Source organism: Monodon monoceros, unplaced genomic scaffold (assembly GCF_005190385.1).
Source record: "Monodon monoceros isolate NGI ecotype Baffin Bay Population unplaced genomic scaffold, NGI_Narwhal_1 Super_Scaffold_6, whole genome shotgun sequence".
Classification (NCBI taxonomy): domain Eukaryota; kingdom Metazoa; phylum Chordata; class Mammalia; order Artiodactyla; family Monodontidae; genus Monodon; species Monodon monoceros.
The window spans coordinates 100804718-100824997 of record NW_021703783.1 but is presented as its reverse complement, the minus strand read 5'-3'; the positions used below and the strand labels follow the sequence as shown (position 1 = coordinate 100824997).

The 20280-nt window shown below is 49.2% G+C and overlaps 1 long non-coding RNA gene across 2 annotated transcripts; it reads left to right on the top strand.

The window, feature by feature from the left end:
- The first annotated feature begins 598 nt into the window (after nt 1-598).
- LOC114885015 lies at nt 599-19295 on the top strand. Of its 2 annotated transcripts, none has more exons than XR_003790993.1 (4): nt 599-788; nt 5121-5199; nt 18396-18590; nt 18982-19295. It is a non-coding gene; the product is annotated as an uncharacterized LOC114885015 (long non-coding RNA). The 2 variants fall into 2 exon arrangements; XR_003790992.1 differs by having other exon boundaries at nt 638-856.
- Nucleotides 19296-20280: the final 985 nt, after the last annotated feature.

The window sequence follows — 20280 nt, the reverse complement described above, 5'->3', positions numbered from 1 at the left end:
GCGGCCGCGGCCCCGGCCCGGCTCCCCGACCCCCGCGACCTCCGGCCCCCAGCCGGACTCCCGGCCCCGACCCCCGCGACCCCGGCCCCGGCCCGACGACGCGCCAGAACGGCCGGGCCCGGGTCGCGAGCTCGCGGCTGAGGCAGAGTCGGCGCCGGCCGCGCACTCACCGCGGGCGCCGGGCGTGGGGCGGCTCCCGCCCGGCTGCGGACGACGGCCGCGCAGGCGGACTCACTCCCATTCATTAGCCGCGGCTTTGTCTGCCCCCGCGCCCCTCCCGCCGCCGCCGCCACCACCGCCCGCCCGCCCGCCCGCGACGCCGCCGGACGCTGCACCCCTCCCAGGGCCCCGCGCGGCGCGGGGCGGGGAAGGGGGCGGGACAAGCGCGCGCAGGCGCAGTGCCCATATGCCTGTCCCTCCCTGGGGCCCGGCCGGTCCGGCCGCTCCAGGGGCCGAGGCGGTGCTGACGGGGCAGGCGCAGTCCCGCCGCTCGAGGGGCCGAATTGCTGCTGACTGCGCAGGCGTAGTCCCGCCCCCTGGCCGGTGCGGGTCAACCACGCAGGCGCAATCCCATCCCACGGCCCGTGCGGGCCGACCGCGCAGGCGCAGTTCCAGCGCGCCGGGCTCCGCCCCCGGGTCGGGCCAGCCGGGCGGCTGCGGGTTTGGAGTCGTCGGCGGGTTGGGTTCCTGCGGTGTTGCTGGTAGCTCGGCCGTTGGCGGCGGACCGGACGCATACGTGCCGGGGCGCCGAGGGCTGCGGCGTGACGGGCGCCCGGTTCTGCCTGCAGGTGCGCGCAGGTGCCGGCAGGTGCGCGGGGCGCGACCCCCAGAGCGGCCGGCCGCGGAGCCTCGGGAGGTGAGAGGGCGGGGAGCCCACCTGTGCGGGAGCCCTGAGCTCGGCTTACCCCGGAACAGCGCCGAGCGTCCTTCCCGCAGAGGGGCTCCGAAGGGCTCTGCGCGACGTGCTGGGTGCACTTAAGCCCTTAAGTCTAAGGCGATAAGGTGCTGCCATGCGCGGCCTCGTTCGCCGGAGAACAGGGATTAAAACTTAACCCCTGTGGGGGCTGGGGGAACAGAGCCCCTTCCTCTGAAGTGGCCGGCGCCGGAGGGGCCTCGGGCCGGCGGGCTGGGGCTTCCGAGCAGCCGCTCGGGAGAGGCCCAGCGCAGCAGGTGCTGAACACACGGAACTCGGGCTCGCTTTCGGTTTTTGTAAGATCCGGACATTTCACGTACAGTTTCCTAATACAAATTTATGCGCAGACCAAATAAATTCTGCAGAGTGATTTTGGCCCAGAGGCCTCTCCTTTGTCACCCTGTTTTAGACTACAGCTTATTTTGTATGAAAACGAGACAAATATGTTCATCTCTTAAGTCTTACTGTAATGATTAGGAAGTCTTTCAACAATTATTGGCCTAGTTCAGAGGGGTGAGTCGGGCGTGTAAGGGGCCCTTCTCCCCAGAGCCCTTCTCCCCTCGCCACCCTCCCGCGGCCTCCGTGACCCCCCGCTCCGTGGCTCGCCTCGCCACCCTCCCGCGGCCTCCATGACTCCCTCTCCTCCGTGGCTCGGCTCCCCTCGCCACCCTCCCGCGGCCTCCGCGACCACCACCCGCTCCCAACTCTGGCTGCCTCCTTGGCCACTGGTTGTACTCCAGCCTCAGGGACCTGACCTCTGTGCCTGAGCCAGGCAGGGGAGAACGTAGGACCTCTCACACCCTCTCTAATTCACTTATTTATTACAAATCTCAGCGGCATCAGGGTTTTGCTCTTTTGTTCTCACTGCTGGCGCTGCCTGCTGGCGCTGCCTGGCCCAGGGCAGTGGTGGGTGTTTGTTGTAAAGCTCAGGGGGAAGCGGACTATGGCCACAGCCCAGATCCTGCCGCCACCTGTTTTGGTTCAGACTCCGGGCTAAGAATGTCTTCTCAGTCTTTAATGGCTGGGGGAAAAAATAATAATATTTCATGACATGAAAATTCTGTGAAATGCAAATGTCGGTGTGCTCGCTCGAGGTTTCCTGGAACATGGGCGTGCCCACCCATTCACGGACCACCTGCAGCTGCTTTTGCCATGCAGGCCACGTTGAGGAGCTGCAGTAGAGGCCCTATGACTGGCAAAGCTAGCAATTGCTATCCAGCCCTTTACAGAAAAAGTTGCCAACTCCTGCGCTAGATGAACGAGCAGCCTCTTACCTGGTTCCCCCGCTGGTCATTCCTCCACTGACTCTCTCAAGGGGGTCCCTGTCTCAGAGTCAAAGCCAGAGTTCTTACAGCCATGGTGGCCAGGCCCACACTGCCTGACTCCTACTGCCCTGGCACTGCCCGGCCCTCGTTGACTCTGCTCCAGCCACACCGTCCTCTTCTGGGTCCCACCTCAGGGACTTTGCACTGGCTGTGTCCCCGCTGGAATGCTCCTCCCCAGATGTCTGCCCATCTCACCCCTTACCTCTTCAGATCTTTGCCCACACGTCACTGTCCTGGGGCGGGGGTCTCTCCCTGCTCTTTCCCTGTAAAGCAGTGCCCCACCCAGCCTCATTCTTCTCTGACGTTGACTTGTTCATGGTCAGCCTCCCTGAGTAGAATGAACGCTCCAGGAGAGCAGGGCCTTCTCTTCCCGTGCGATGTACGATGCCCAGCGCTGAGAAGAGGGAACACCCCCTGAGTCTTGGCGGGATGGGTTGGTTGAGTCCCCACCATTGCCCGGCACTAATCTGATGTGGACATAAAAGATTCTCCTGGCAGAATGGCGACAGCTCTTCCCCGAGGGACTCACCAGGCCCACCCTCTGTCCTTCATCCACATGTACCTTTCACATCCTGCAGTTCGGTCAGGTGTGGCCTGCTCTGACCTCACCTAGGAAGGATTTTTGTTCTGAACCCAGGGTGGCCATATAACTTAATGCCCAAATGGGGCACTGGGGGCATGAAATGGGGCGCTACACTCACGAGACTGGCACCAACATAAACTGGACTGTTCCAGTGAGTCAGGACGACGTGTGGCCTTGTCAGCAGCTGCAGGGCATTCATGTATCAAATCCTTGATGAGCACTTTCTGTGTGCCCAAGATGCTGGATCTTATTTTTAATTTAAACTGAACAAAAGTGTGACCTCCTGGATTTTATCCAAGTTTGAGCACCAACTTGGAGCCCCGGGAAAGAGGGAGGGGTTTGTGCCCTTCCTGGTACTGGGCGCGATGTGTAGTCCACGCTCAGGCAACATGGGGAATAAAGAGTGACCGACCACCTGCTCTGAGGTCACTGAGGCCACCGAGGCAGAGGACTGACCTGCAGCACCCTCGGTGGCCCTGATGGCTCTCTGTCCGTGTGGGCCGCACTGTGGTCCTTGGAGGGGGTTCACCCCATGCTCAGCTTCCCGTCACGTGACCTTGGGCAAGTTTCTCAAATGTGAATTGAGATTGCAAGCCCAGCTCGGGGGCCGTGAGGTTGATGGTGTCACGTGTGGAAGCAGCTGGGCCCCCTGGCCCTGGTGACCGCATCTAGGGTCCTGAGGGCCAGGCCTGAAGTGAGGGCAGCTGCACCATGGAGCGCCGTGGTTTGGGGGTGAACACCTGCCTGTCTCCTGCTGCGGGTGCCGTGGGCAGCCCTGCAGCTGAAAACTCAGAGTCCATGGACCTCCTCCTGGAGTGCGGGGCTTTGTGGTTCCGGGACCGTGAAAGGGGTCCACCTCTGTTGTCCTCAGCACACTTCCCTGCCTTTCCCTCAGGGCAGCAAGAATGTGTGTGTGTGTGTGCGCGCAGGAGGGGGACAGCTTTGCCAGCAGGCCATGTGGGGAACACCCCAGGTGGGTCCAGGTGGAAGGGAAGCCATCAGGCTGCAGGAGGGGGCTCCAGGGTGCCAAGCACGTACCAGGCCCTCACCACGTTGTCCCCGTTGTCCGTGGGACCCCCCACCCCACACAGAAGGCAGTGTCATTGCTCACGTCAGGGAAGAGGACCCCGAGCTGGAGGGGGGTGAGGGCTTCCCCGAGGTCACAGAGCCGGCAGGGGCGGAGCTGGTTCATACGAGGTCTGGGGCGCCATGCTGGGGCCCCAAGGAGGTTCTGAAGCGTCTCCCTGAAGTTGGTGTGGAATAGGGACAGCGGGAACAGAACAGCCCCAGCCACGGGCGAGCTCGCGAGTTCGTCCGCGGTCTCGGGTGTGACTCTGGGTCCAGGTGGGCAGGGGCTTGGGAACCCCTGCAAGGACCACCTGTGCCACGCAGGCATCAGCGGGGTCCCCTGGGGGGCCCTCCACAAGGCTCTTCTGAACGGAACCCCTGAGTCATTCTGCAACACTGACCCCAGCTCCTCACCTGGGGGCGGGCCCTTCAAGGCCAGGCTTGCCCTCCCCACCCTGCGCCCACCCTAGGCCTCCCAGGAGCTGGGGCATTGGCAGGTTGGAAGGAAGGGTGTGGGGGTGTTGGAGCCCAAGGGGGCCTTGGGCAGCCTGGGTTGGGGAGGAGAAGTTTTCCCTGGGTGCTCTGTGGCCGCCCAGTCCAGTTGGGATGATGCCCTCAGGGTTTGGAGGGCTGCAAGGTTGGAGTGGGGGGGCGGGGTGGAAGAGGGACGGGGGGAGAGTGAGCCCCCCTAGGCTTGGGTCCAGGCTACGGGAGGGACTGAGGGGATGGGAGGGAGGACGCCAATGCCACAGACTCACTCCTGCCCCCCCACTGGCCCACCTGCCTTCCCATGGCCTCACTCCCACCCTGCTCCAGGCTCCACGCCCCAGTAAGCCAGCCGGAGAGCCGGGGAGGGGGCAAGGCTCCGTACCATCCCCACGCAGGTACCCCTGCATCCAGGTATCACCTCAGCACCCCTCCGGCCTCCTGGGGTGTGCGGGGCCTAGAGTGGGGCTCCAGGCCCCCGGGCCCAGCAGAGAGGAAGTGCCTCTGCGGCTTCCACTGTTGAGCCGGTTTCATCGTCACTTCGTGCTGTGCTGTGGGAGGCAGGAGAGCTCCAGCCCTTGCAGTAGACGTGTGACGTGTCCCGGTGGCTTTTCTCTGGGGCGGAGGGAGCGCAGGGCCGGGCGTGGCCTTCCTCCCTTGGGGCTAAGGAGCTGCAGGGCCTGCACTTAACTCCTGCGGCCCTGGGACCTCACAGCGGCACCAGATGGTCCTTGTCTCCACGCAGGAGGTGCTGTTGATGTCATGGTGCTGCCAGCTTGGGGAGTGAAGACCGGAAACAGGCGATCCAGGGACCCCGGCACAGGGTAGGTATGCAAGGAACAGTGACCCCGAGCCCTTACTGATGGCGTGACGGGCCCCCCACCGGGCCCCCGGTCGACCCTGCAGCCAGGATCTCTGGGGGCCCCGCTCCCCCACCTGAGAAGTGGGAATGATGGTAGTGCCACCACCTCCGGATGGGGTAGAGGAGGACAGTGAGAGGTGGGGGGGGGAGAGCCGCATCTGCCAGGTGTCCTGCTCCTCCAGACCGGTGCCCCCTCGCAGAGGATGGGGAGAGCCCGCCCAGGTCGGGGCCCAAGGGTGGAACCACCCAGCCGGCTCAGAAGGTGAGGACGCGGGAGTGGCGGTGGGACAGATCCCGGGGTGCTCAGCTGGAGTTTGGCCCCTTCCTGGGGTGCAGAGGAGGGGACCTGAAGGACTGGGGTGGCAGTGAGGTGCGGACCATAGTCCCTGCAGGAGGCACTCCAGAGGGCGTTGGAGAGAAAGTGGCAGGGTTCAGTAAGGCACTGATCTGGAGAGAAGTTGCAGGTGGGATGCCTAGCAAGTGGTGATGACCCCCGGTGGGACAGGAGTGCATGGGAACAGAGCTTCACTTACCTTTTTGAGGGGAGGCGGCAGGGAAACATAACAGCAGTAAGTACCACCAGTCAGGGGAAAGAGGGGCAGTGTGGCTGGGATGGGTGCTGGAGGGCGCATGCAGAGTGCTGAGGTGCAAAGGCCCTGGGGCAGGGGAGACATCCGTGTGAATGGTGGGACGGTGAGCCGGGTAGGAAAGGGCCAGATCAAGGAGGGGCTTGGAGGACTTGAGGACCAAGGGCCCTGGGGTCCAGGGAGGGCAAGAGATGGAGACAGGATGACCTCGTGGGAGAGAGGCTGCTGGAGAGAGCCAAGGGAATCCCAGGAGGCGTCCTTGGGGAGAGCACGTGGGACTCAGGGCTTGGGAAGGGGATGCCCAGGTGGGAGCAGGCCCTGACTGGGGCAGAGGGTTCAGGAAGGCTCACACCCTGGCCCCCAGACGTCAGGCATGGAGGCCACCAGTCCGTGATGGCTAGTTGTGTTTTATTTTCCAAGATGGAAATGACTCAGTTTATGATCATAACTAGGAGTGCCAGAATTAGCAGGTAGAAGTGCAAGTATTGCCTGGGACATCCTCATATGAAAAAACTGTTGTTTGTCTTGATTTAAAAATGTAACCAGGGAACTTCCCTGGTGGCTCAGTGGTTAAGAATCCACCTGCCAATGCAGGCAGGGTACACGGGTTCAAGCCCTGCTCCGGGAGGATCCCACATGCCACGGAGCAACTAAGCCCGTGCGCCACAACTACTGAGCCTGCGCTCTAGAGCCGGCAAGCCATAACTACTGAGCCCGCGCACCTAGAGCCTGTGCTCCGCAACAAGAGAAGCCACCGCAATGAGAAGCCCGTGCACAGCAACGAAGAGTAGCTCCCGCTCGCCGCAACTAGAGAAAGCCCGTGCGCAGCAACGAAGACCCAACGCAGCCAAAAAAAAAAAAAAGAGTAACCAGGTATACTGTATTTCATCTAGCAAGCCTAATCATAACAGGAATGCTGTCCCCTATTAACAGTCCCGCCAACACCAAAATAAAGCAAACTGGAGAACTAACTATGATCATACCCCCGACAAGATAACTTTGAAAACAACTAGACTATATCTTGCCCAGGTTTTATATACCAGGCTGTTGATTAAAAAAAAAAAAAAAAGATTTTACTATATGTACTCTTTTTGAGGCTACTGTTTTCACTTAACAAAATAGCTCCTTACACGTAGACACACTGATTATGGCCACGCATGGGGTCATTTTTAACGGCGAGCACACGACTCTGCGGGAGGATGCCAGCTGTGCCCTGTACCCCGGCATCAACAGTTCTCAGAGGAGCACGATGCTCTTTGCCAGTTGGTTATTTCTTCAGAAAACATTACTAGCAATAGGTTTTTTTTTTTTTTTTTGCGGTACGCGGGCCTCTCACTGTTGTGGCCTCTCCCGTTGCGGAGCACAGGCTCCGGATGCACAGGCTCAGTGGCCATGGCTCACGGGCCCAGCCACTCCGCGGCATGTGGGATCTTCCCAGACCGGGGCACGAACCCGCGTCCCCTGCATCGGCAGGCGGACCCTTAACCACTGCGCCACCAGGGAAGCCCTAGGAATTTTTTTTTATTGAAAATTTTACAGAGATAATTAGAGGTTCACATGCAATTCTCACAAATAATACAAAGGAGCCCTTGGACACCTTAGCCAGGTTTCCCCAGTGGCAGCTAACACCCAGGAGAGTGGTGCTGATACAATCCACTGATATTATTCCAGTTTCCCTAGTTTTACTTGTATGTGTGTGTGTGTGTGTGTCTGTGTCTGTGTGTATTAAATTCTGTACAATTTTATCAGCCAGGTTGGTTTGTGAAATCTCAATCAGGATACTGAAGAGTTCCAACAAGGTTTGTTATTTTGTCCTTTTATAACCACACCCACCTCCCTCCTGCCTGGCCTTGTCACTAATCCCTGGCAACCACTAACGTGTCCTCCCTTCCTAAAACTGTGTCATTTTAGTGTTCCATAGATGGAATCAGATAGTAAGTAACCTTTTGGGATTGGCTACTTTGCTCAGCATAATTCCGCGGAGACTCATCCGCGTCGTGTGGGTGTCAATACCCGTCCCTTTGCGATGCTCCGTAGTGTTCTGTGGTGTGGATGGATCACCGTTGGTTCAACCATCACCTGCTGGAGGACATCTGGGTTGATTCCAATTTTGGTCTAGTACAAATAAAGATTCTATGAACATTTGTGTACAGGTTTTGGTGAGGACAAAAGTCTTCGTTTCTGTGGGATAGGTGCCCAGAGGGCAACAACTGGGTCATACGGTAGTTGCATGTTTACTTCCTGAGGAAACTGCAAGCTCTACCTTTTCACATCCCTACTAGCATGTATCAGTGATCCAGTTTCTCTACATCCTTGCCAGCGTCACTTGTGGTCATAACTTTTTACTTTGTCATTGTAATAGGTGTGATATCTCATCGCGTTTTAGAGGCTAATGCGACATGCGGGATCTTAGTTCCCCGACCAGGGACTGAACCCGTGCCCCATGCAGTGGCAGCGTGGTGTCCTAACCACTGGACCGCCAGGGAATTCCTGCATATGCTTAACTGACATCTGTATATGTTCTCCCTTGAAATGTCTCTTCATATCTCTTGCTGATTTTTTTTTTTTTTAAATTTATTTAGTTATTTATTTATGGCTGTGCTGGGTCTTCGCTTCTGTGCGAGGGCTTTCTCTAGTTGTGGCGAGCGGGGGCCACTCTTCATTGCGGTGCACGGGCCTCTCACTGTTGCGGCCTCTCTTGTTGCGGAGCACAGGCTCCAGATGCACAGGCTCAGTAGTTGTGGCTCACAGGCTTAGCTGCTCTGCGGCATGTGGGATCTTCCCAGACCAGGGCTCAAACCCGTGCCCCCTGCATTGGCAGGCAGATTCTCAACCACTGCGCCACCAGGGAAGCCCTCTCTTGCTGATTTTTAAAGTTGGATTACTTATTTTTTTACTGCTGAGTTTTTATACATTCTATATCCTAGTCCTTTGTCAGATAGGCAGCTTGCAAATATTTTTTTCTCAGTCTGCAGATTGTCTTTTCCTCCTGAGAGGGTTTTCACAGAGCAAGTTTTAAATTTCTGTGAGATCTACTTTATCAATATTTTCATTTACGTCTTTTGCCTTTGGTGTCAAGTTAAGAACTTTTTGCCTGGCCCGAGATCCCAAAGATTTTCTCCTACATTTTTCCCTAAATGTTTTATAACTTTACATTGAAGTTCATGATCCATTTTGAGTTTTGTATAAGTTGTGAAACCCTTGGGTTTCCTTCCCCTCTTCCTCCCTTCCTCTCCTTCCCACCCCGGCCCCTCTTCCTCCCTGCCTATGCATGTCGAATTGCTCCAGCACAATTTGTTGCAAAGGCTATCCTTCCTTCACTGACATGCTTTTACCCATTTGTCAGAAATCGTTGGACACATTTATGTGGGTCTATTTCTGGGTTTTCTATTTTGTTCTATTGATCTGTGTGTCTATCCCTCTGCCAATACCACCGTCTTGATTACCATAGCGATAATAAGTCTTGAAATTGGTTAGACTGAGTCCCCCCACTTTTTTCTTCTTTTCAAAAATTTTTGGGTGATTATAGCTCCTTTGCCAGTCCATGTACGTCTGAGGATAATCTTGTCTGTATCTACAAAAAACCTTGCTAGGATTTTGATAGGAATTGTGTTAACTTGTCTATCAGTTTGGAGAGAACTGGCATTTTCACTAGTGTTAGTCTGCTAACCATGAAAGTGGTATGTCTCTCCATTTATTTAGATCTGTGATTTTTCAAATCAGGATTTTATCATTTTCAGCATTTTAATTTTATTTTGAAACACTGTTAATGGCCTTATATTTTTAATTGCAGTGTCCTTGTGTTCATTGTTAGTATGTAAAAATAAAAATGATTTTTTGAAAATATTTATTTATTTATTTTGGGCTGTGTTGGGTCTTCGTTGCTGCGCGTGGGCTTTTCTCTAGTTGCGGCGAGCGGGGGCTACTCTTCGTTGTGGTGCACGGGCTTCTCGTTGCGGTGGCTTCTCTTGTTGCAGAGCAGGGGCCCTAGGCACACGGGCTTCAGTAGTTGTGGCACGTGGGCTCAGCAGTTGTGACACACGGGCTTTAGAGTGCAGGCTCAGTAGTTGTGGTGCATGGACCTAGTTGCTCTGAAGCATGTGGGATCTTCTGGGATCAGGGCTCAAACCTGTGTCCCCTGCATTGGCAGACAGACTCCCAACCACTGTGCCACCACAGAAGTCCCCAAATGATTCTTTAAAAATGTTTATATTGTCTTCTGAGACCTCCCTGAACTCACTTATTATTTCTAGGAGTTTTATTGGTAGATTCCTTGGGATATTCTATGTAGATAATCATGTCATCTGCAAATAAAATAGAGGTGGTTTTATTTCTTCATTTCAGAGATAAACGCATTTTTTTCCTTTTCTTGTCATGTTGCACTGGATGATACTTCCAGCATGATTGTGATTGATTAAAAGTAGTGAGAGCAACATACGTACCTTATTCCTGATCTTAGGAGAAAACCATTCAGTCTTTCACCATGAAATATGTTAGCTATAGTTTATTTATTTATTTAATTTTTATTTATTTATTTATTTTATGGTACGCGGGCCTCTCACTGTTGTGGCCTCTCCCGTTGTGGAGCACAGGCTCCAGAGGCGCAGGCTCAGCGGCCATGGCTCACGGGCCTAGCCGCTCCGCGGCACGTGGGATCTTCCCGGACTGGGGCACGAACCCATGTCCCCTGCATCGGCAGGCAGACTCTCAGCCACTGCGCCACCAGGGAAGCTCTGAATTGCCTTTTCTTATCCATCAAATATATTTGATTGATGTTGTGTAATTTTTCTACTTTAGACTGTTAACATGATGGATCACGTTAATTTATTTTTGAATATTGAACCATCTTTGCAGCCTTGGAATAAACCCCGCTTGGTCATGGTGTATAGTTTTTTTTCACACATTGCTGAATTATATTTACTAGTATTTTGTTGAGGATTTTTGTGTCTATATTCATGAGGGACTTTGGTCCGTAGTTTTTGTTTTTGATACTGTCTTCATTTGGTTTTGGTATCAGGATAATACTAGCTTCATAAAATGAATTTGGAAGTGTTCCCTTTTCTTCTATTTTCTGGAAGGGATTGTGTAGAATTGGTGTCAATTCTTGTTTAAACATTTGGGAAAAGTCTCCACTGAAACCATCTGGGCTGGAGATTTCTTTTCTTTTCTGAGCTTTAAATTATGAATTCAACTTCATTAATAGTTATATGGCTCTTTAAATTATCTTTTATTTTGGGTGAATAGTGGTAGTTCGTGTTTTTTAAGAGATTAGTTCATTTCATCTCAGTTGTCAAATTTATGTCTGTAGAGTTGTTCATAGTATTTGCTTATTATCTTTTTACTGCATGAGGGCGCATAGTGACATCCCCTATTTTCTTCCTAATATTGTTAATTTGTCTTTCTTTTTTTCTTCTTCTTTGTATGAGGGTTCTCCAGAGAAACAGAACTGATAGGATGTGTGTGTGTGTGTGTGTGTGTGTGTGTGTGTGTGTATTTATTTATTTTAAGCAACTGGCTTATGAGATTGTAGAGGCTTGGTGAGCCCAACATCTGATGAGGGAGGCTGGAGACTCAAGAAAGAGTTAAAGTTCAAGTCCAAAGGTAGTCCTCCATAGAACCAGGAAAAGCTGATGTTGCAGATGAAATCAGAAGGCAGTCAGTCTCCTGAAGAAGTCCCTCTTGTATGGGGCAGCCTTTTGTTCTATTTAGGTCTTCTACTGATTGGATGAGGCCCACCTACATTATGGGGGCCATCTGCTTTACTCAGAATCTACTGATCTGAATTTAAATCTCATCCAAAAACACCCTCACAGTAACCTCCAGAATAATGTTTGAGCAAATATCTGGGCACTGTGGCCCAGTCAAGTTGACACATAAAATTAACCATCACATCTCTCTTGTTACTGTACATCTGTAGGGTCTGGAGTGATATCTCCTGTTTCATCCCCCTTTTTTTTTTTTTGGCCACGCTGTGTGGCATGTGGGATCTTAGTTCCTGACCAGGGATCGAACCCATGCCCCCTGCGTTGGGAGCGTGGAGTCTTAAACACTGGACCACCAGGGAAGTCCTTCCTATTTCATTCTTGATATTGGTAATTTGTCTTCCCTTTTTTTAACTTCTTTGTCAGTCTTGATTGAGATTTGACAATTTTATTGATATTTTCAAAGAACCAGATTTTTTAAAAAAATATTTTTCTCTTTTTCAGTTTTCAATTCCATTGATTTCTACTTTTTTTAAAAAAATAATTAATTAATTAGGTTGCGCCAGGTCTTGGTTGCAGCACGTGGGCTCCTTAGTTGCAGCATGTGAACTCCTAGTTGCAGCACGCATGTGGTATCTAGTTCCTGGACCAGGAATCGAATCCAGGCCCCCTGCATTGGGAGCATGGAGTCCTATCCACTGCACCACCAGGGAAGTCCTGATTTCTACTCTTATTTAGTTATTTTCTTCCTTCTGCTTGCTTTACGCTTATTTTGCTCTTTTTGGTGTGTGCAAGCGTAGGTTCTTAGGTGGGAGCTCAGATTATTGATTTGAGACTTTCCCTCATTCCTCAAATATGTATTTAGTGCTACAGATTTCCCTCTCAGCACTGTTTTAGTTGTGTCCCAGAAATTTTTATATAGTGTATTTCTGTTTTATTCAGTTCAATATTTTTAAAATCTCCTTGAACAATGAATGCTCTTTGACCCATGGATTATTTAGAAGTTTATTTAATTTTGTTTCTAAGTATTTGGATATCTTCCTGTGGTATTCTGCTATTGACTTCTAGTTTGATTCTGTTATGATCAGAGAACATGTTCTATATGATTTCAATCCTTTTAAATTTGTTGAAGTTTGTCCTATGACCCAGGATATGGTCTCCATGCGTGCTTGAAAACGATGTTCATTCTCCTGTTGTTTGGTGGAATGTTCTGTAAATGTCATTTAGATCCTGTTGCTCGATGATGGTGTCATGTTCTTCTAGATCTTTGTTGACTTTCTGTCTAGAAGTTCTATCAGTTGCTGAGAGTGGGATGTGGAAATCCCTAACTGTAATTTTAGATTTGTCTATTTCTTCTTTCAGCTCTATCATTTTTTGCTTTATATATTTTTAACTCTGTTATTTGGTGCACAAATAATTAAGATCATTATGTCTTCCAAGTGGATTGATCCTTTTATCATTATGTAATGTTCCTCTTTGTTCCTAGTAATTTTCTTTGCTTTGTAATCTACTTTATCTGATTTTAATATATAATAAATAATACATAATGTATATAATAATATGTAAAAAATAATATACTATGGCCACTCCTACATTTTTGGCTAATATTTGAATTATAAATATTTTTTCATTCTTTTATTTTTACCCTACGTATGTCATTATGTTTGCCATCTGTAGATGGCATATAGTTGGGTTGTGATTTTTTATTAATTCGTTCTAACAATCTGTGTGTTTTGTTCACTGTATTTAGAGCATTTACATTTACAATTTTGATATATAAGGGCTCAAGTCTGCCCTTTTATTATTTGTTTTCTGTTTGTTTCCCCTCTTAATCATTCCTTTCTTTCTCTTTTCTTGCCTTCTTATGGGATACTGAACATTGTTTAGAATTCCATTTTGATTTTTTATAGTGTTTTTGAGTATAACATTTTGTATAGTTTTCCCAATGACTCTCTGGGTATTACACTATACATACCTAAGGTATCAGAGTCTATTGATATAATTTTAGCACTTTGAGTGACGTGTAGAAACCTTACTTCCATTTAACTCCCTTTACCACCCCCATTTACAAAATATAACTGTCTAAAATATTTCTTACACATACATTTAACACCACATCAGACAGTGTTACAAGTTTTACTTCAGTCACCCAACATACATAAGAAACTGGTGATGAGAAGGGTAATTATTATATTTGCCTCTATCTTACCCATTCCATTGCTTTTCTTTCCTTTCTGAAGCTCTGAGCCTTCTGTTATCATTTCTTTTCTGTTTGAAGGACTTCCTTTAGCCACTCTTTAAGGGCAGCTCTGCTAGTGACAGATTCTTTTAGTTTTCTTTGTCTGTGGATGTTTTCATTTCCCCTTCATTTTTTTTTTTTTGGCCGTGCGTGGCTTGTGGGATCCCAGTTCCCGAACCAGGGATTGAACCTGTGCCCTCAGCAGTGAAAGCACAGAGTCCTAACCACTTGACCACCAGGGAATTCCCTCCCCTTCATACTTGAAGCATATTTTCACTAGATATACAATTCATGGTTGACAGTCCTTTCCTTTCAGCTTTGAAAAATGTGCCACTTCCTTCTGGCCTCTGTGGTTTCTGATAAAAAATCCAATGTTATTCCAATTGTTTTTCCCTTATAGGCAATGTGTTATTTCTCTCTGTCTGCTTTCAAGAGGTTTTTTTTTTTTTTTTTTTTGGCCACTAGTTTTTAGAAGTTTAATCATGTGTGTGGTATAGATTTCTTTGGATTTATCTAATTTGGGGTTCACTCAATTCCTTGAATGTGTAGCTTTATGTCTTTTGCTAAATTTGGAAAGTTTCTTTTTTTTTTAAGTTGAAGTATAGTTGATTTTCAATGTTGTGTTAGCAAAGTGATTCAGTTGTACATACATATATATATATTTTTTCAGATTATTTTCCATTATAGGTTATTACAGAATATTGAGCACAGTTCCTTGTGCTCTACAGTAGGTCCTTGTTGGTTATCTATTCTATAAATTTGGGAAGTTTCTGCCATAAGTTCTTCAAATATTGTTTTCAGCCTGCTGCTCTTACTCCTCTCCTTCTGAGATCCAATTCCACAAACGTTAGATTTATTTTATTTTTTTTAATACTCCCACAGGTCCCTGAAGCTTTGTTTGTTTGTTTATTTGTTTCCTTCAGTCTACTTTCTTTTGGTTGTTCGGATTGGGTAATTTCTACTCTTCTGTCCTCTAGTTCATGGACTCTTTCTTCTGTCATATTCACCGTGTTATTGAGCCCATTCATTGAGTTTTAAATGTTGGTGTATTTTTCAGTTCTATAATTTCCATTTGTTTTTTTAAATAACTTCTTTCTATGCACTAAGATTTTCTATTTTTCTGCTGTTTCAAGATAATTTGTAACTGGTTGTTGAGACATTTTTGTGGTGGCTGCTTCACAGTCCCTGTCAGATAATTCCAATATCTGATTCATCTCACCATTGGCATCTGTTGGTAGCTTTTCCTCTCATTGAAATTCTTGGTTTGACGAGTGGTTTTCAAAATTGTAATCTAAACAGTTTGGAAATTATGTTGGGAGCCTCTGGATCCTATTGAAACATTCTGTTTTAGCAGGCAGTCATCCTGCTTGTGTTCAGGTGCAGCACATCCTGGCCTACTTTTGTGGGTTGTGGTTCCAATGATAATTTAGTTTTCAGAGCCCTTGCATTTCTGTTCTGGTATGTTCTGTTCATCTGTGCCACTGGAGCTTCCACTTAATTCGGCTGGTGCTGCCTGTGGAAACAGAGATTCTCCAGGCTGCCTAGAGCCAGTGGGTGGGGAGTGGGAGAGGTTGCACCCATGGGATAGAGGATGCTTCTGAGACCTGGTACCTCCAGGGTTCCTGCTCAATCTCCGTTGACTTCCGCATGGGAGGATAGATGGACTTCTCCTAGCTGCTGGGTGGGAGGGTGGGGAGACACTGGGCCTGGGCTGCTTTCTGCCACTGGTTGGCCAGGAGTTGCTGGACCTGGGCAGCCTTATACTACTGGGGGGTGGGGGGATGGGAGACTCCAGGCTGCAGTGTTTTTCCTCAATCCGAGGTCTTCAGCCAGCCTACCTTTCTCTTCCTACCAGAGGTCTATAATTGGTCTCTTGTATTATTTCCCTGTTTTTAAAGTTATATTTAATTGGAGGAGCAGGAAGAGATGAGTCTACATTATCTACTCTCTGGTGTTATTTTTAATTTTTTAATGTATGTAATTATTTATTCAATGTATTTTAAAAACAGATTTAATGAGATATAACTCACATACCCTACAGTACACTCATTTAAAATGTGCAATTCAAGGGACCCTGGCGGTCCAGTTTCTAGGACTCAGTGCTTTCCCTGCTGTGGCCTGGGTTCAATCCCTGGTCAAGGAACTAAGATGCCACAAGCCATGTGGTGTGGCCAAACAAACAAACAAACAAACAAAAACTAAAATTCAATAGTTTTTAGTATATTCACAGGGTTGTGCAACTCTTACCACAGTCAATTTTAGAACATTTTCATCATCCCCCAAGAAACCCCGCACCCACTTGCAGTCGCTCCGCATTCCCTCCCGCTGCCCCAGGCCCTGGCAACCACTAACCTGCTTTCTGTCTCCATGGATTTTCCTGTTATGGGCATTTCATATAAATGGCATCATATGATATGTGACCTTTGTCTCCTTCACTTTGCAGGACGTTTTTCAAGATTCATCCCTGTTGTAGCACATTTCAGTACTTCATTTCTTTTTATTGCCAAATAATATTCCATTTATGAATAGACCACATTTTATTTATCCATTGATCAGTCGATGGACATTTGGTTTGTTTTCACCTCTTGGCTATTATGAGCAATACTGCTATGAATGTTCATGTACAAGTTCTGTGTGGACGTGTGTTTTCCTTTCTCTTGGGCACATATCTAGGAGTGGAATTGCTGGGTCACGTGGTTTGCATTTTGAGGGACTGTTCAACTGTTTTCTGAAGCAGCTGTACCATTTTTCATTCTCACCAGCAATGCAAGCAAGTTCCAATTTCTCTACATCCTCACCAATACTTGTTATTATCTGACTTTTTTTGTTTTGTTTTGTTTTGTTTTTGGCTGCACCACTTGCCTTGCAAGATCCTAGTTCCCTGACCAGGGATCGAACCCACACCCCAGCATTGGAGTCCTAACCACTGGACCGCCAGGGAATTCCCCTGACTTTTTGATTGTAGGCATCCTAGAGGGTGTGAGGTGATATCTCACTGTGGTTTTGATTTGCATTTCCATGATGGCTAATGATGTCGGGCATCTTTTCCCGTGCTTATTGGCCATCTGTATGTCTTCTCTGGAGAAGTGTTTATTCAAGTCCTTTGCCCATTCTTTAATTTGGTTATTTTTTGGTTATTGAGTTGAGGACTTTGGCTTTTATTCTGAGAGAGATGGGGAGCCATTGGGAGATTCCAAGCACAGGAGTGATAGTATCACGTGGGTTGCTCTGCAGAGAAAAGCTACAGAGATGCCAGGGGGAAGCAGACAGACCAGTCTGGACACCTAGATAATCTAGGTGAGGGATGACAGTGATTGGCCCTGGGGTGGTAACAGGAGGTGGTGACAGAGGGCTGGTTCTGGACATGTTTTGAAGGGGGAGCTATCAGGCTTTGCTGATGGATCAGATGTGAACAGTAGGACTGCCTCTCACTCAGGAAGCATGGCATCACCATTAGCTGAGAAGGTGGATTAGTACCCTGGGAGCCATGACAAAGCGCCACAGACCCGGCGGCTTCAACCCCAGAGGCGCGTTGTCTCCCAGTCCTGGAGGCTGGATGTCTGAGATCAAGGTGCCGGCAGGGCTGCCTCCCCCTGAAGCCTGTCGGGGAGCATCCTTCCTGCCTCTTCTGGCTCTGGTGGCTGTCACTCTTGGCATTCCTCCAGCCTCTGCCTCTGTTTGTCACATGGCCTTCTCCCTGGAGCCTGTGTCTGAAGTTCCCTCTACTTATAGGGACACCAGCCATTGGGTCAGGGCCCACCCCAGTGAGTTCTTAACCTGCTCACCTGCAGGGACTCTATTTCCAAGTAGGGTCACGTTCACAGGCACCGGGGATTAGGATGCCAACCTGTCTTTTTTGGGGGGGGACACAATTCAACCCGTAACAGATGGGGAAGACAACAGGGGGGCAGTTTGGGGATGGAGGCCAAGAGCTGAGCATCGGGCATGTTAAGTTTGGGATGTCCGTCAGCCATCACAGCGGAGACGCTGAGGAGGCAGCAAGATGCAGGAGCTGCCAAAGCATGATTTTCAAAAGTTAAAAATACGGCTCTACGGCTCTAAAGTGAGGATGTGTCCAAGGTTTATTTAAATCATTAACAAGGAAACCAGCATAATGGTGAGGCTGGTTGAAAACATTGGGGAGAGGGAAGGATTTGTAGTGGCTGAAGAAAAGCTTGCTTGAGTAAGTTCACCAATGTAGATTAAAAGCTGGTTAATGTTCTACAGGGCCGTAAAACTGCAACCTCTTCCAACTAATCTTTTCTACAGAAATAATTTTTGTCACTTACCGCTGGGCAAAGTTCATTTGCATTGCTATCAGACAAGAATCACATTGCCTAGCCATCCATTTTCTACAAGTTAAAATCTACCCTTACCGTGTTATTAAAAATCATAATCAATAGTAAGTAGGCAGTAAAACAGATGCACACCCTAGAGAATCAAAAAGTACCCGTGGTGGGTCTGCTGGACCACACTCAGCCTCCCACCGAAAGGACCCACCGCCATCCTCTTACCCATTCACGTTTTGGAAAATTTTTATTAGTCCCCCCACACAGACACACCTTGGGACGAAGGTTGTTCTTCACAGAAAGCTGGTCTTATTGTGTTTGGACCTGATTCATCTACACAGGTGCTGAAAGAAGTGGCAATTAGCACATCTGAGCCTCCTTGTTGGGCTGGTACAACTAAGCCACGTGGGGTTTCCCAAGGACCAAGGCCGCAAAATCCACTTCTGTCTGGAGACGTCATCATGAGGAATGTACGGCTGAGCCGCTAGCATGTCTGAGGTTCACATTGGTCTTGCCTGCAGCACCTGTGCGTGTAGGTGAGTTTCTCTTTTCACAAGGACCTAGGTGTCTGCCACAGTTCCTGTCTGCCTGACTACTTGTGAAGCTGAGACCTGATACAACGTCGTTCGGGCACTGGTGTGGGTCTGTGGGCACTGGGTCAACGCAGAGGTTACGATCCTTGTTCCGAAGGTGGGTGTGTCACCCTGAATCACAGGAGACGTGCTCTCAAATACGACACCCGCTTAAGGCCGCAGCGGCACAATCATTTTGTCTAATTATATACTGGTAAAAAAGAGGACTGATTTCTATTGAACCTATGCAAATAACTAGATTTCTATTAAAATTGAATAGTCAGTAAAAACGATTTTTCCTGAATTCCGACGTAGGAAAATACCACTTAAAAAATGTTTCATTTGGGCTTCCCAGGTGGCGCAGTGGTTGAGAATCTGCCTGCCAATGCGGGGGACACGGGTTTGAGCCCTGGTCTGGGAAGATCCCACATGCCGCGGAGCAACTAGGCCCGTGAGCCCCAATTACTGAGCCTGCGTGTCTGGAGCCTGTGCTCTGCAACAAGAGAAGCCGCGATAGTGAGAGGCCCGCCCACCGCGATGATGAGTGGCCCTTACTTGCCGCAACAAGAGAAAGCCCTCGCATAGAAACGAAGACCCAACACAGCCATAAATAAATAAATAAATAACAGAACTGCAAAAAAAAAAAAAAAGTTTCATTTGTTTGCAAAAGCACAGTCTACTAAATGTAAGGTTAGAGATAGAAGAAAGAAGAAGGATTTTATCTTCTGCCAGAAAATAGAAACTTACGAAAAAGCACCAATACCTGTGTCCTTGCCTTTGTCGGGCCCAAGCTTTCCGCTGCAGATATAATGGGGTGGGGGTGGGAGGGCTACAGAGCCAGAGGAGGCAGGGACGTCCCCAGAGCTGAGCTCTGGGCTGATGCATCTAACTGAGGGCCGTGTTGCTTGATGCGTCTGGGGCCAACTGTCTGGCTGCTATAGCCCGACAGACAATCGGGCTGGAGCCACCAGGTGAAAGCATAGAGGCTTCTCCCTGTTGAGTTATAAACATAGAAAGGGGGAAGGACAGAATGAGATCTGTCATGTTAGAACTGAAGCTATCAGTATGAGCTCAAGGCTTGTTTATAGATATCGGAAAAGATACAGGTGTGTGTTTGCGTGTGCACACACACACTCCGAGCTCTCTCTGCTGAGTGCAAACGGAATCACACTTTGTATTATCATTATGACATTATGTTTCTCCTGTTCAGCATCACGCGTCTGAGATTCAGCCACGTGGATCCAAGTGGTGCAATTCATTCATTTCAATCGCTGCATGCTAGTCCATTGTGTAGACGTATCTCACTTTATTCATTTTATTGTCCACATACACTTAAGGGTTCCCCCCCAGTAGTTTTGCTATTAAAAACAGTGCTGCTTTGAATGTTGACGGGTCTCCTGATGGGTCAGTGCAGGTTTCTCTGGCATGCAGCTAGGCAGAGGATGTACCTAGGAATGTATGTTGGCTTAACCCTAGAGCTGGGAACAGGTGTGCACATCGAGGCAGCTTGCATCTTCCCAAACGGCCACAGTCACTTCTCCCTGCCACGTGCTCCTCTTAAAATGTGACTCTGACACTTCTTTCCACAGGAACTAGGGGTTGTTGTCCCCCTATCTACTGAATCTGGACAGGTTTGTGCACAAGTGATGCTACA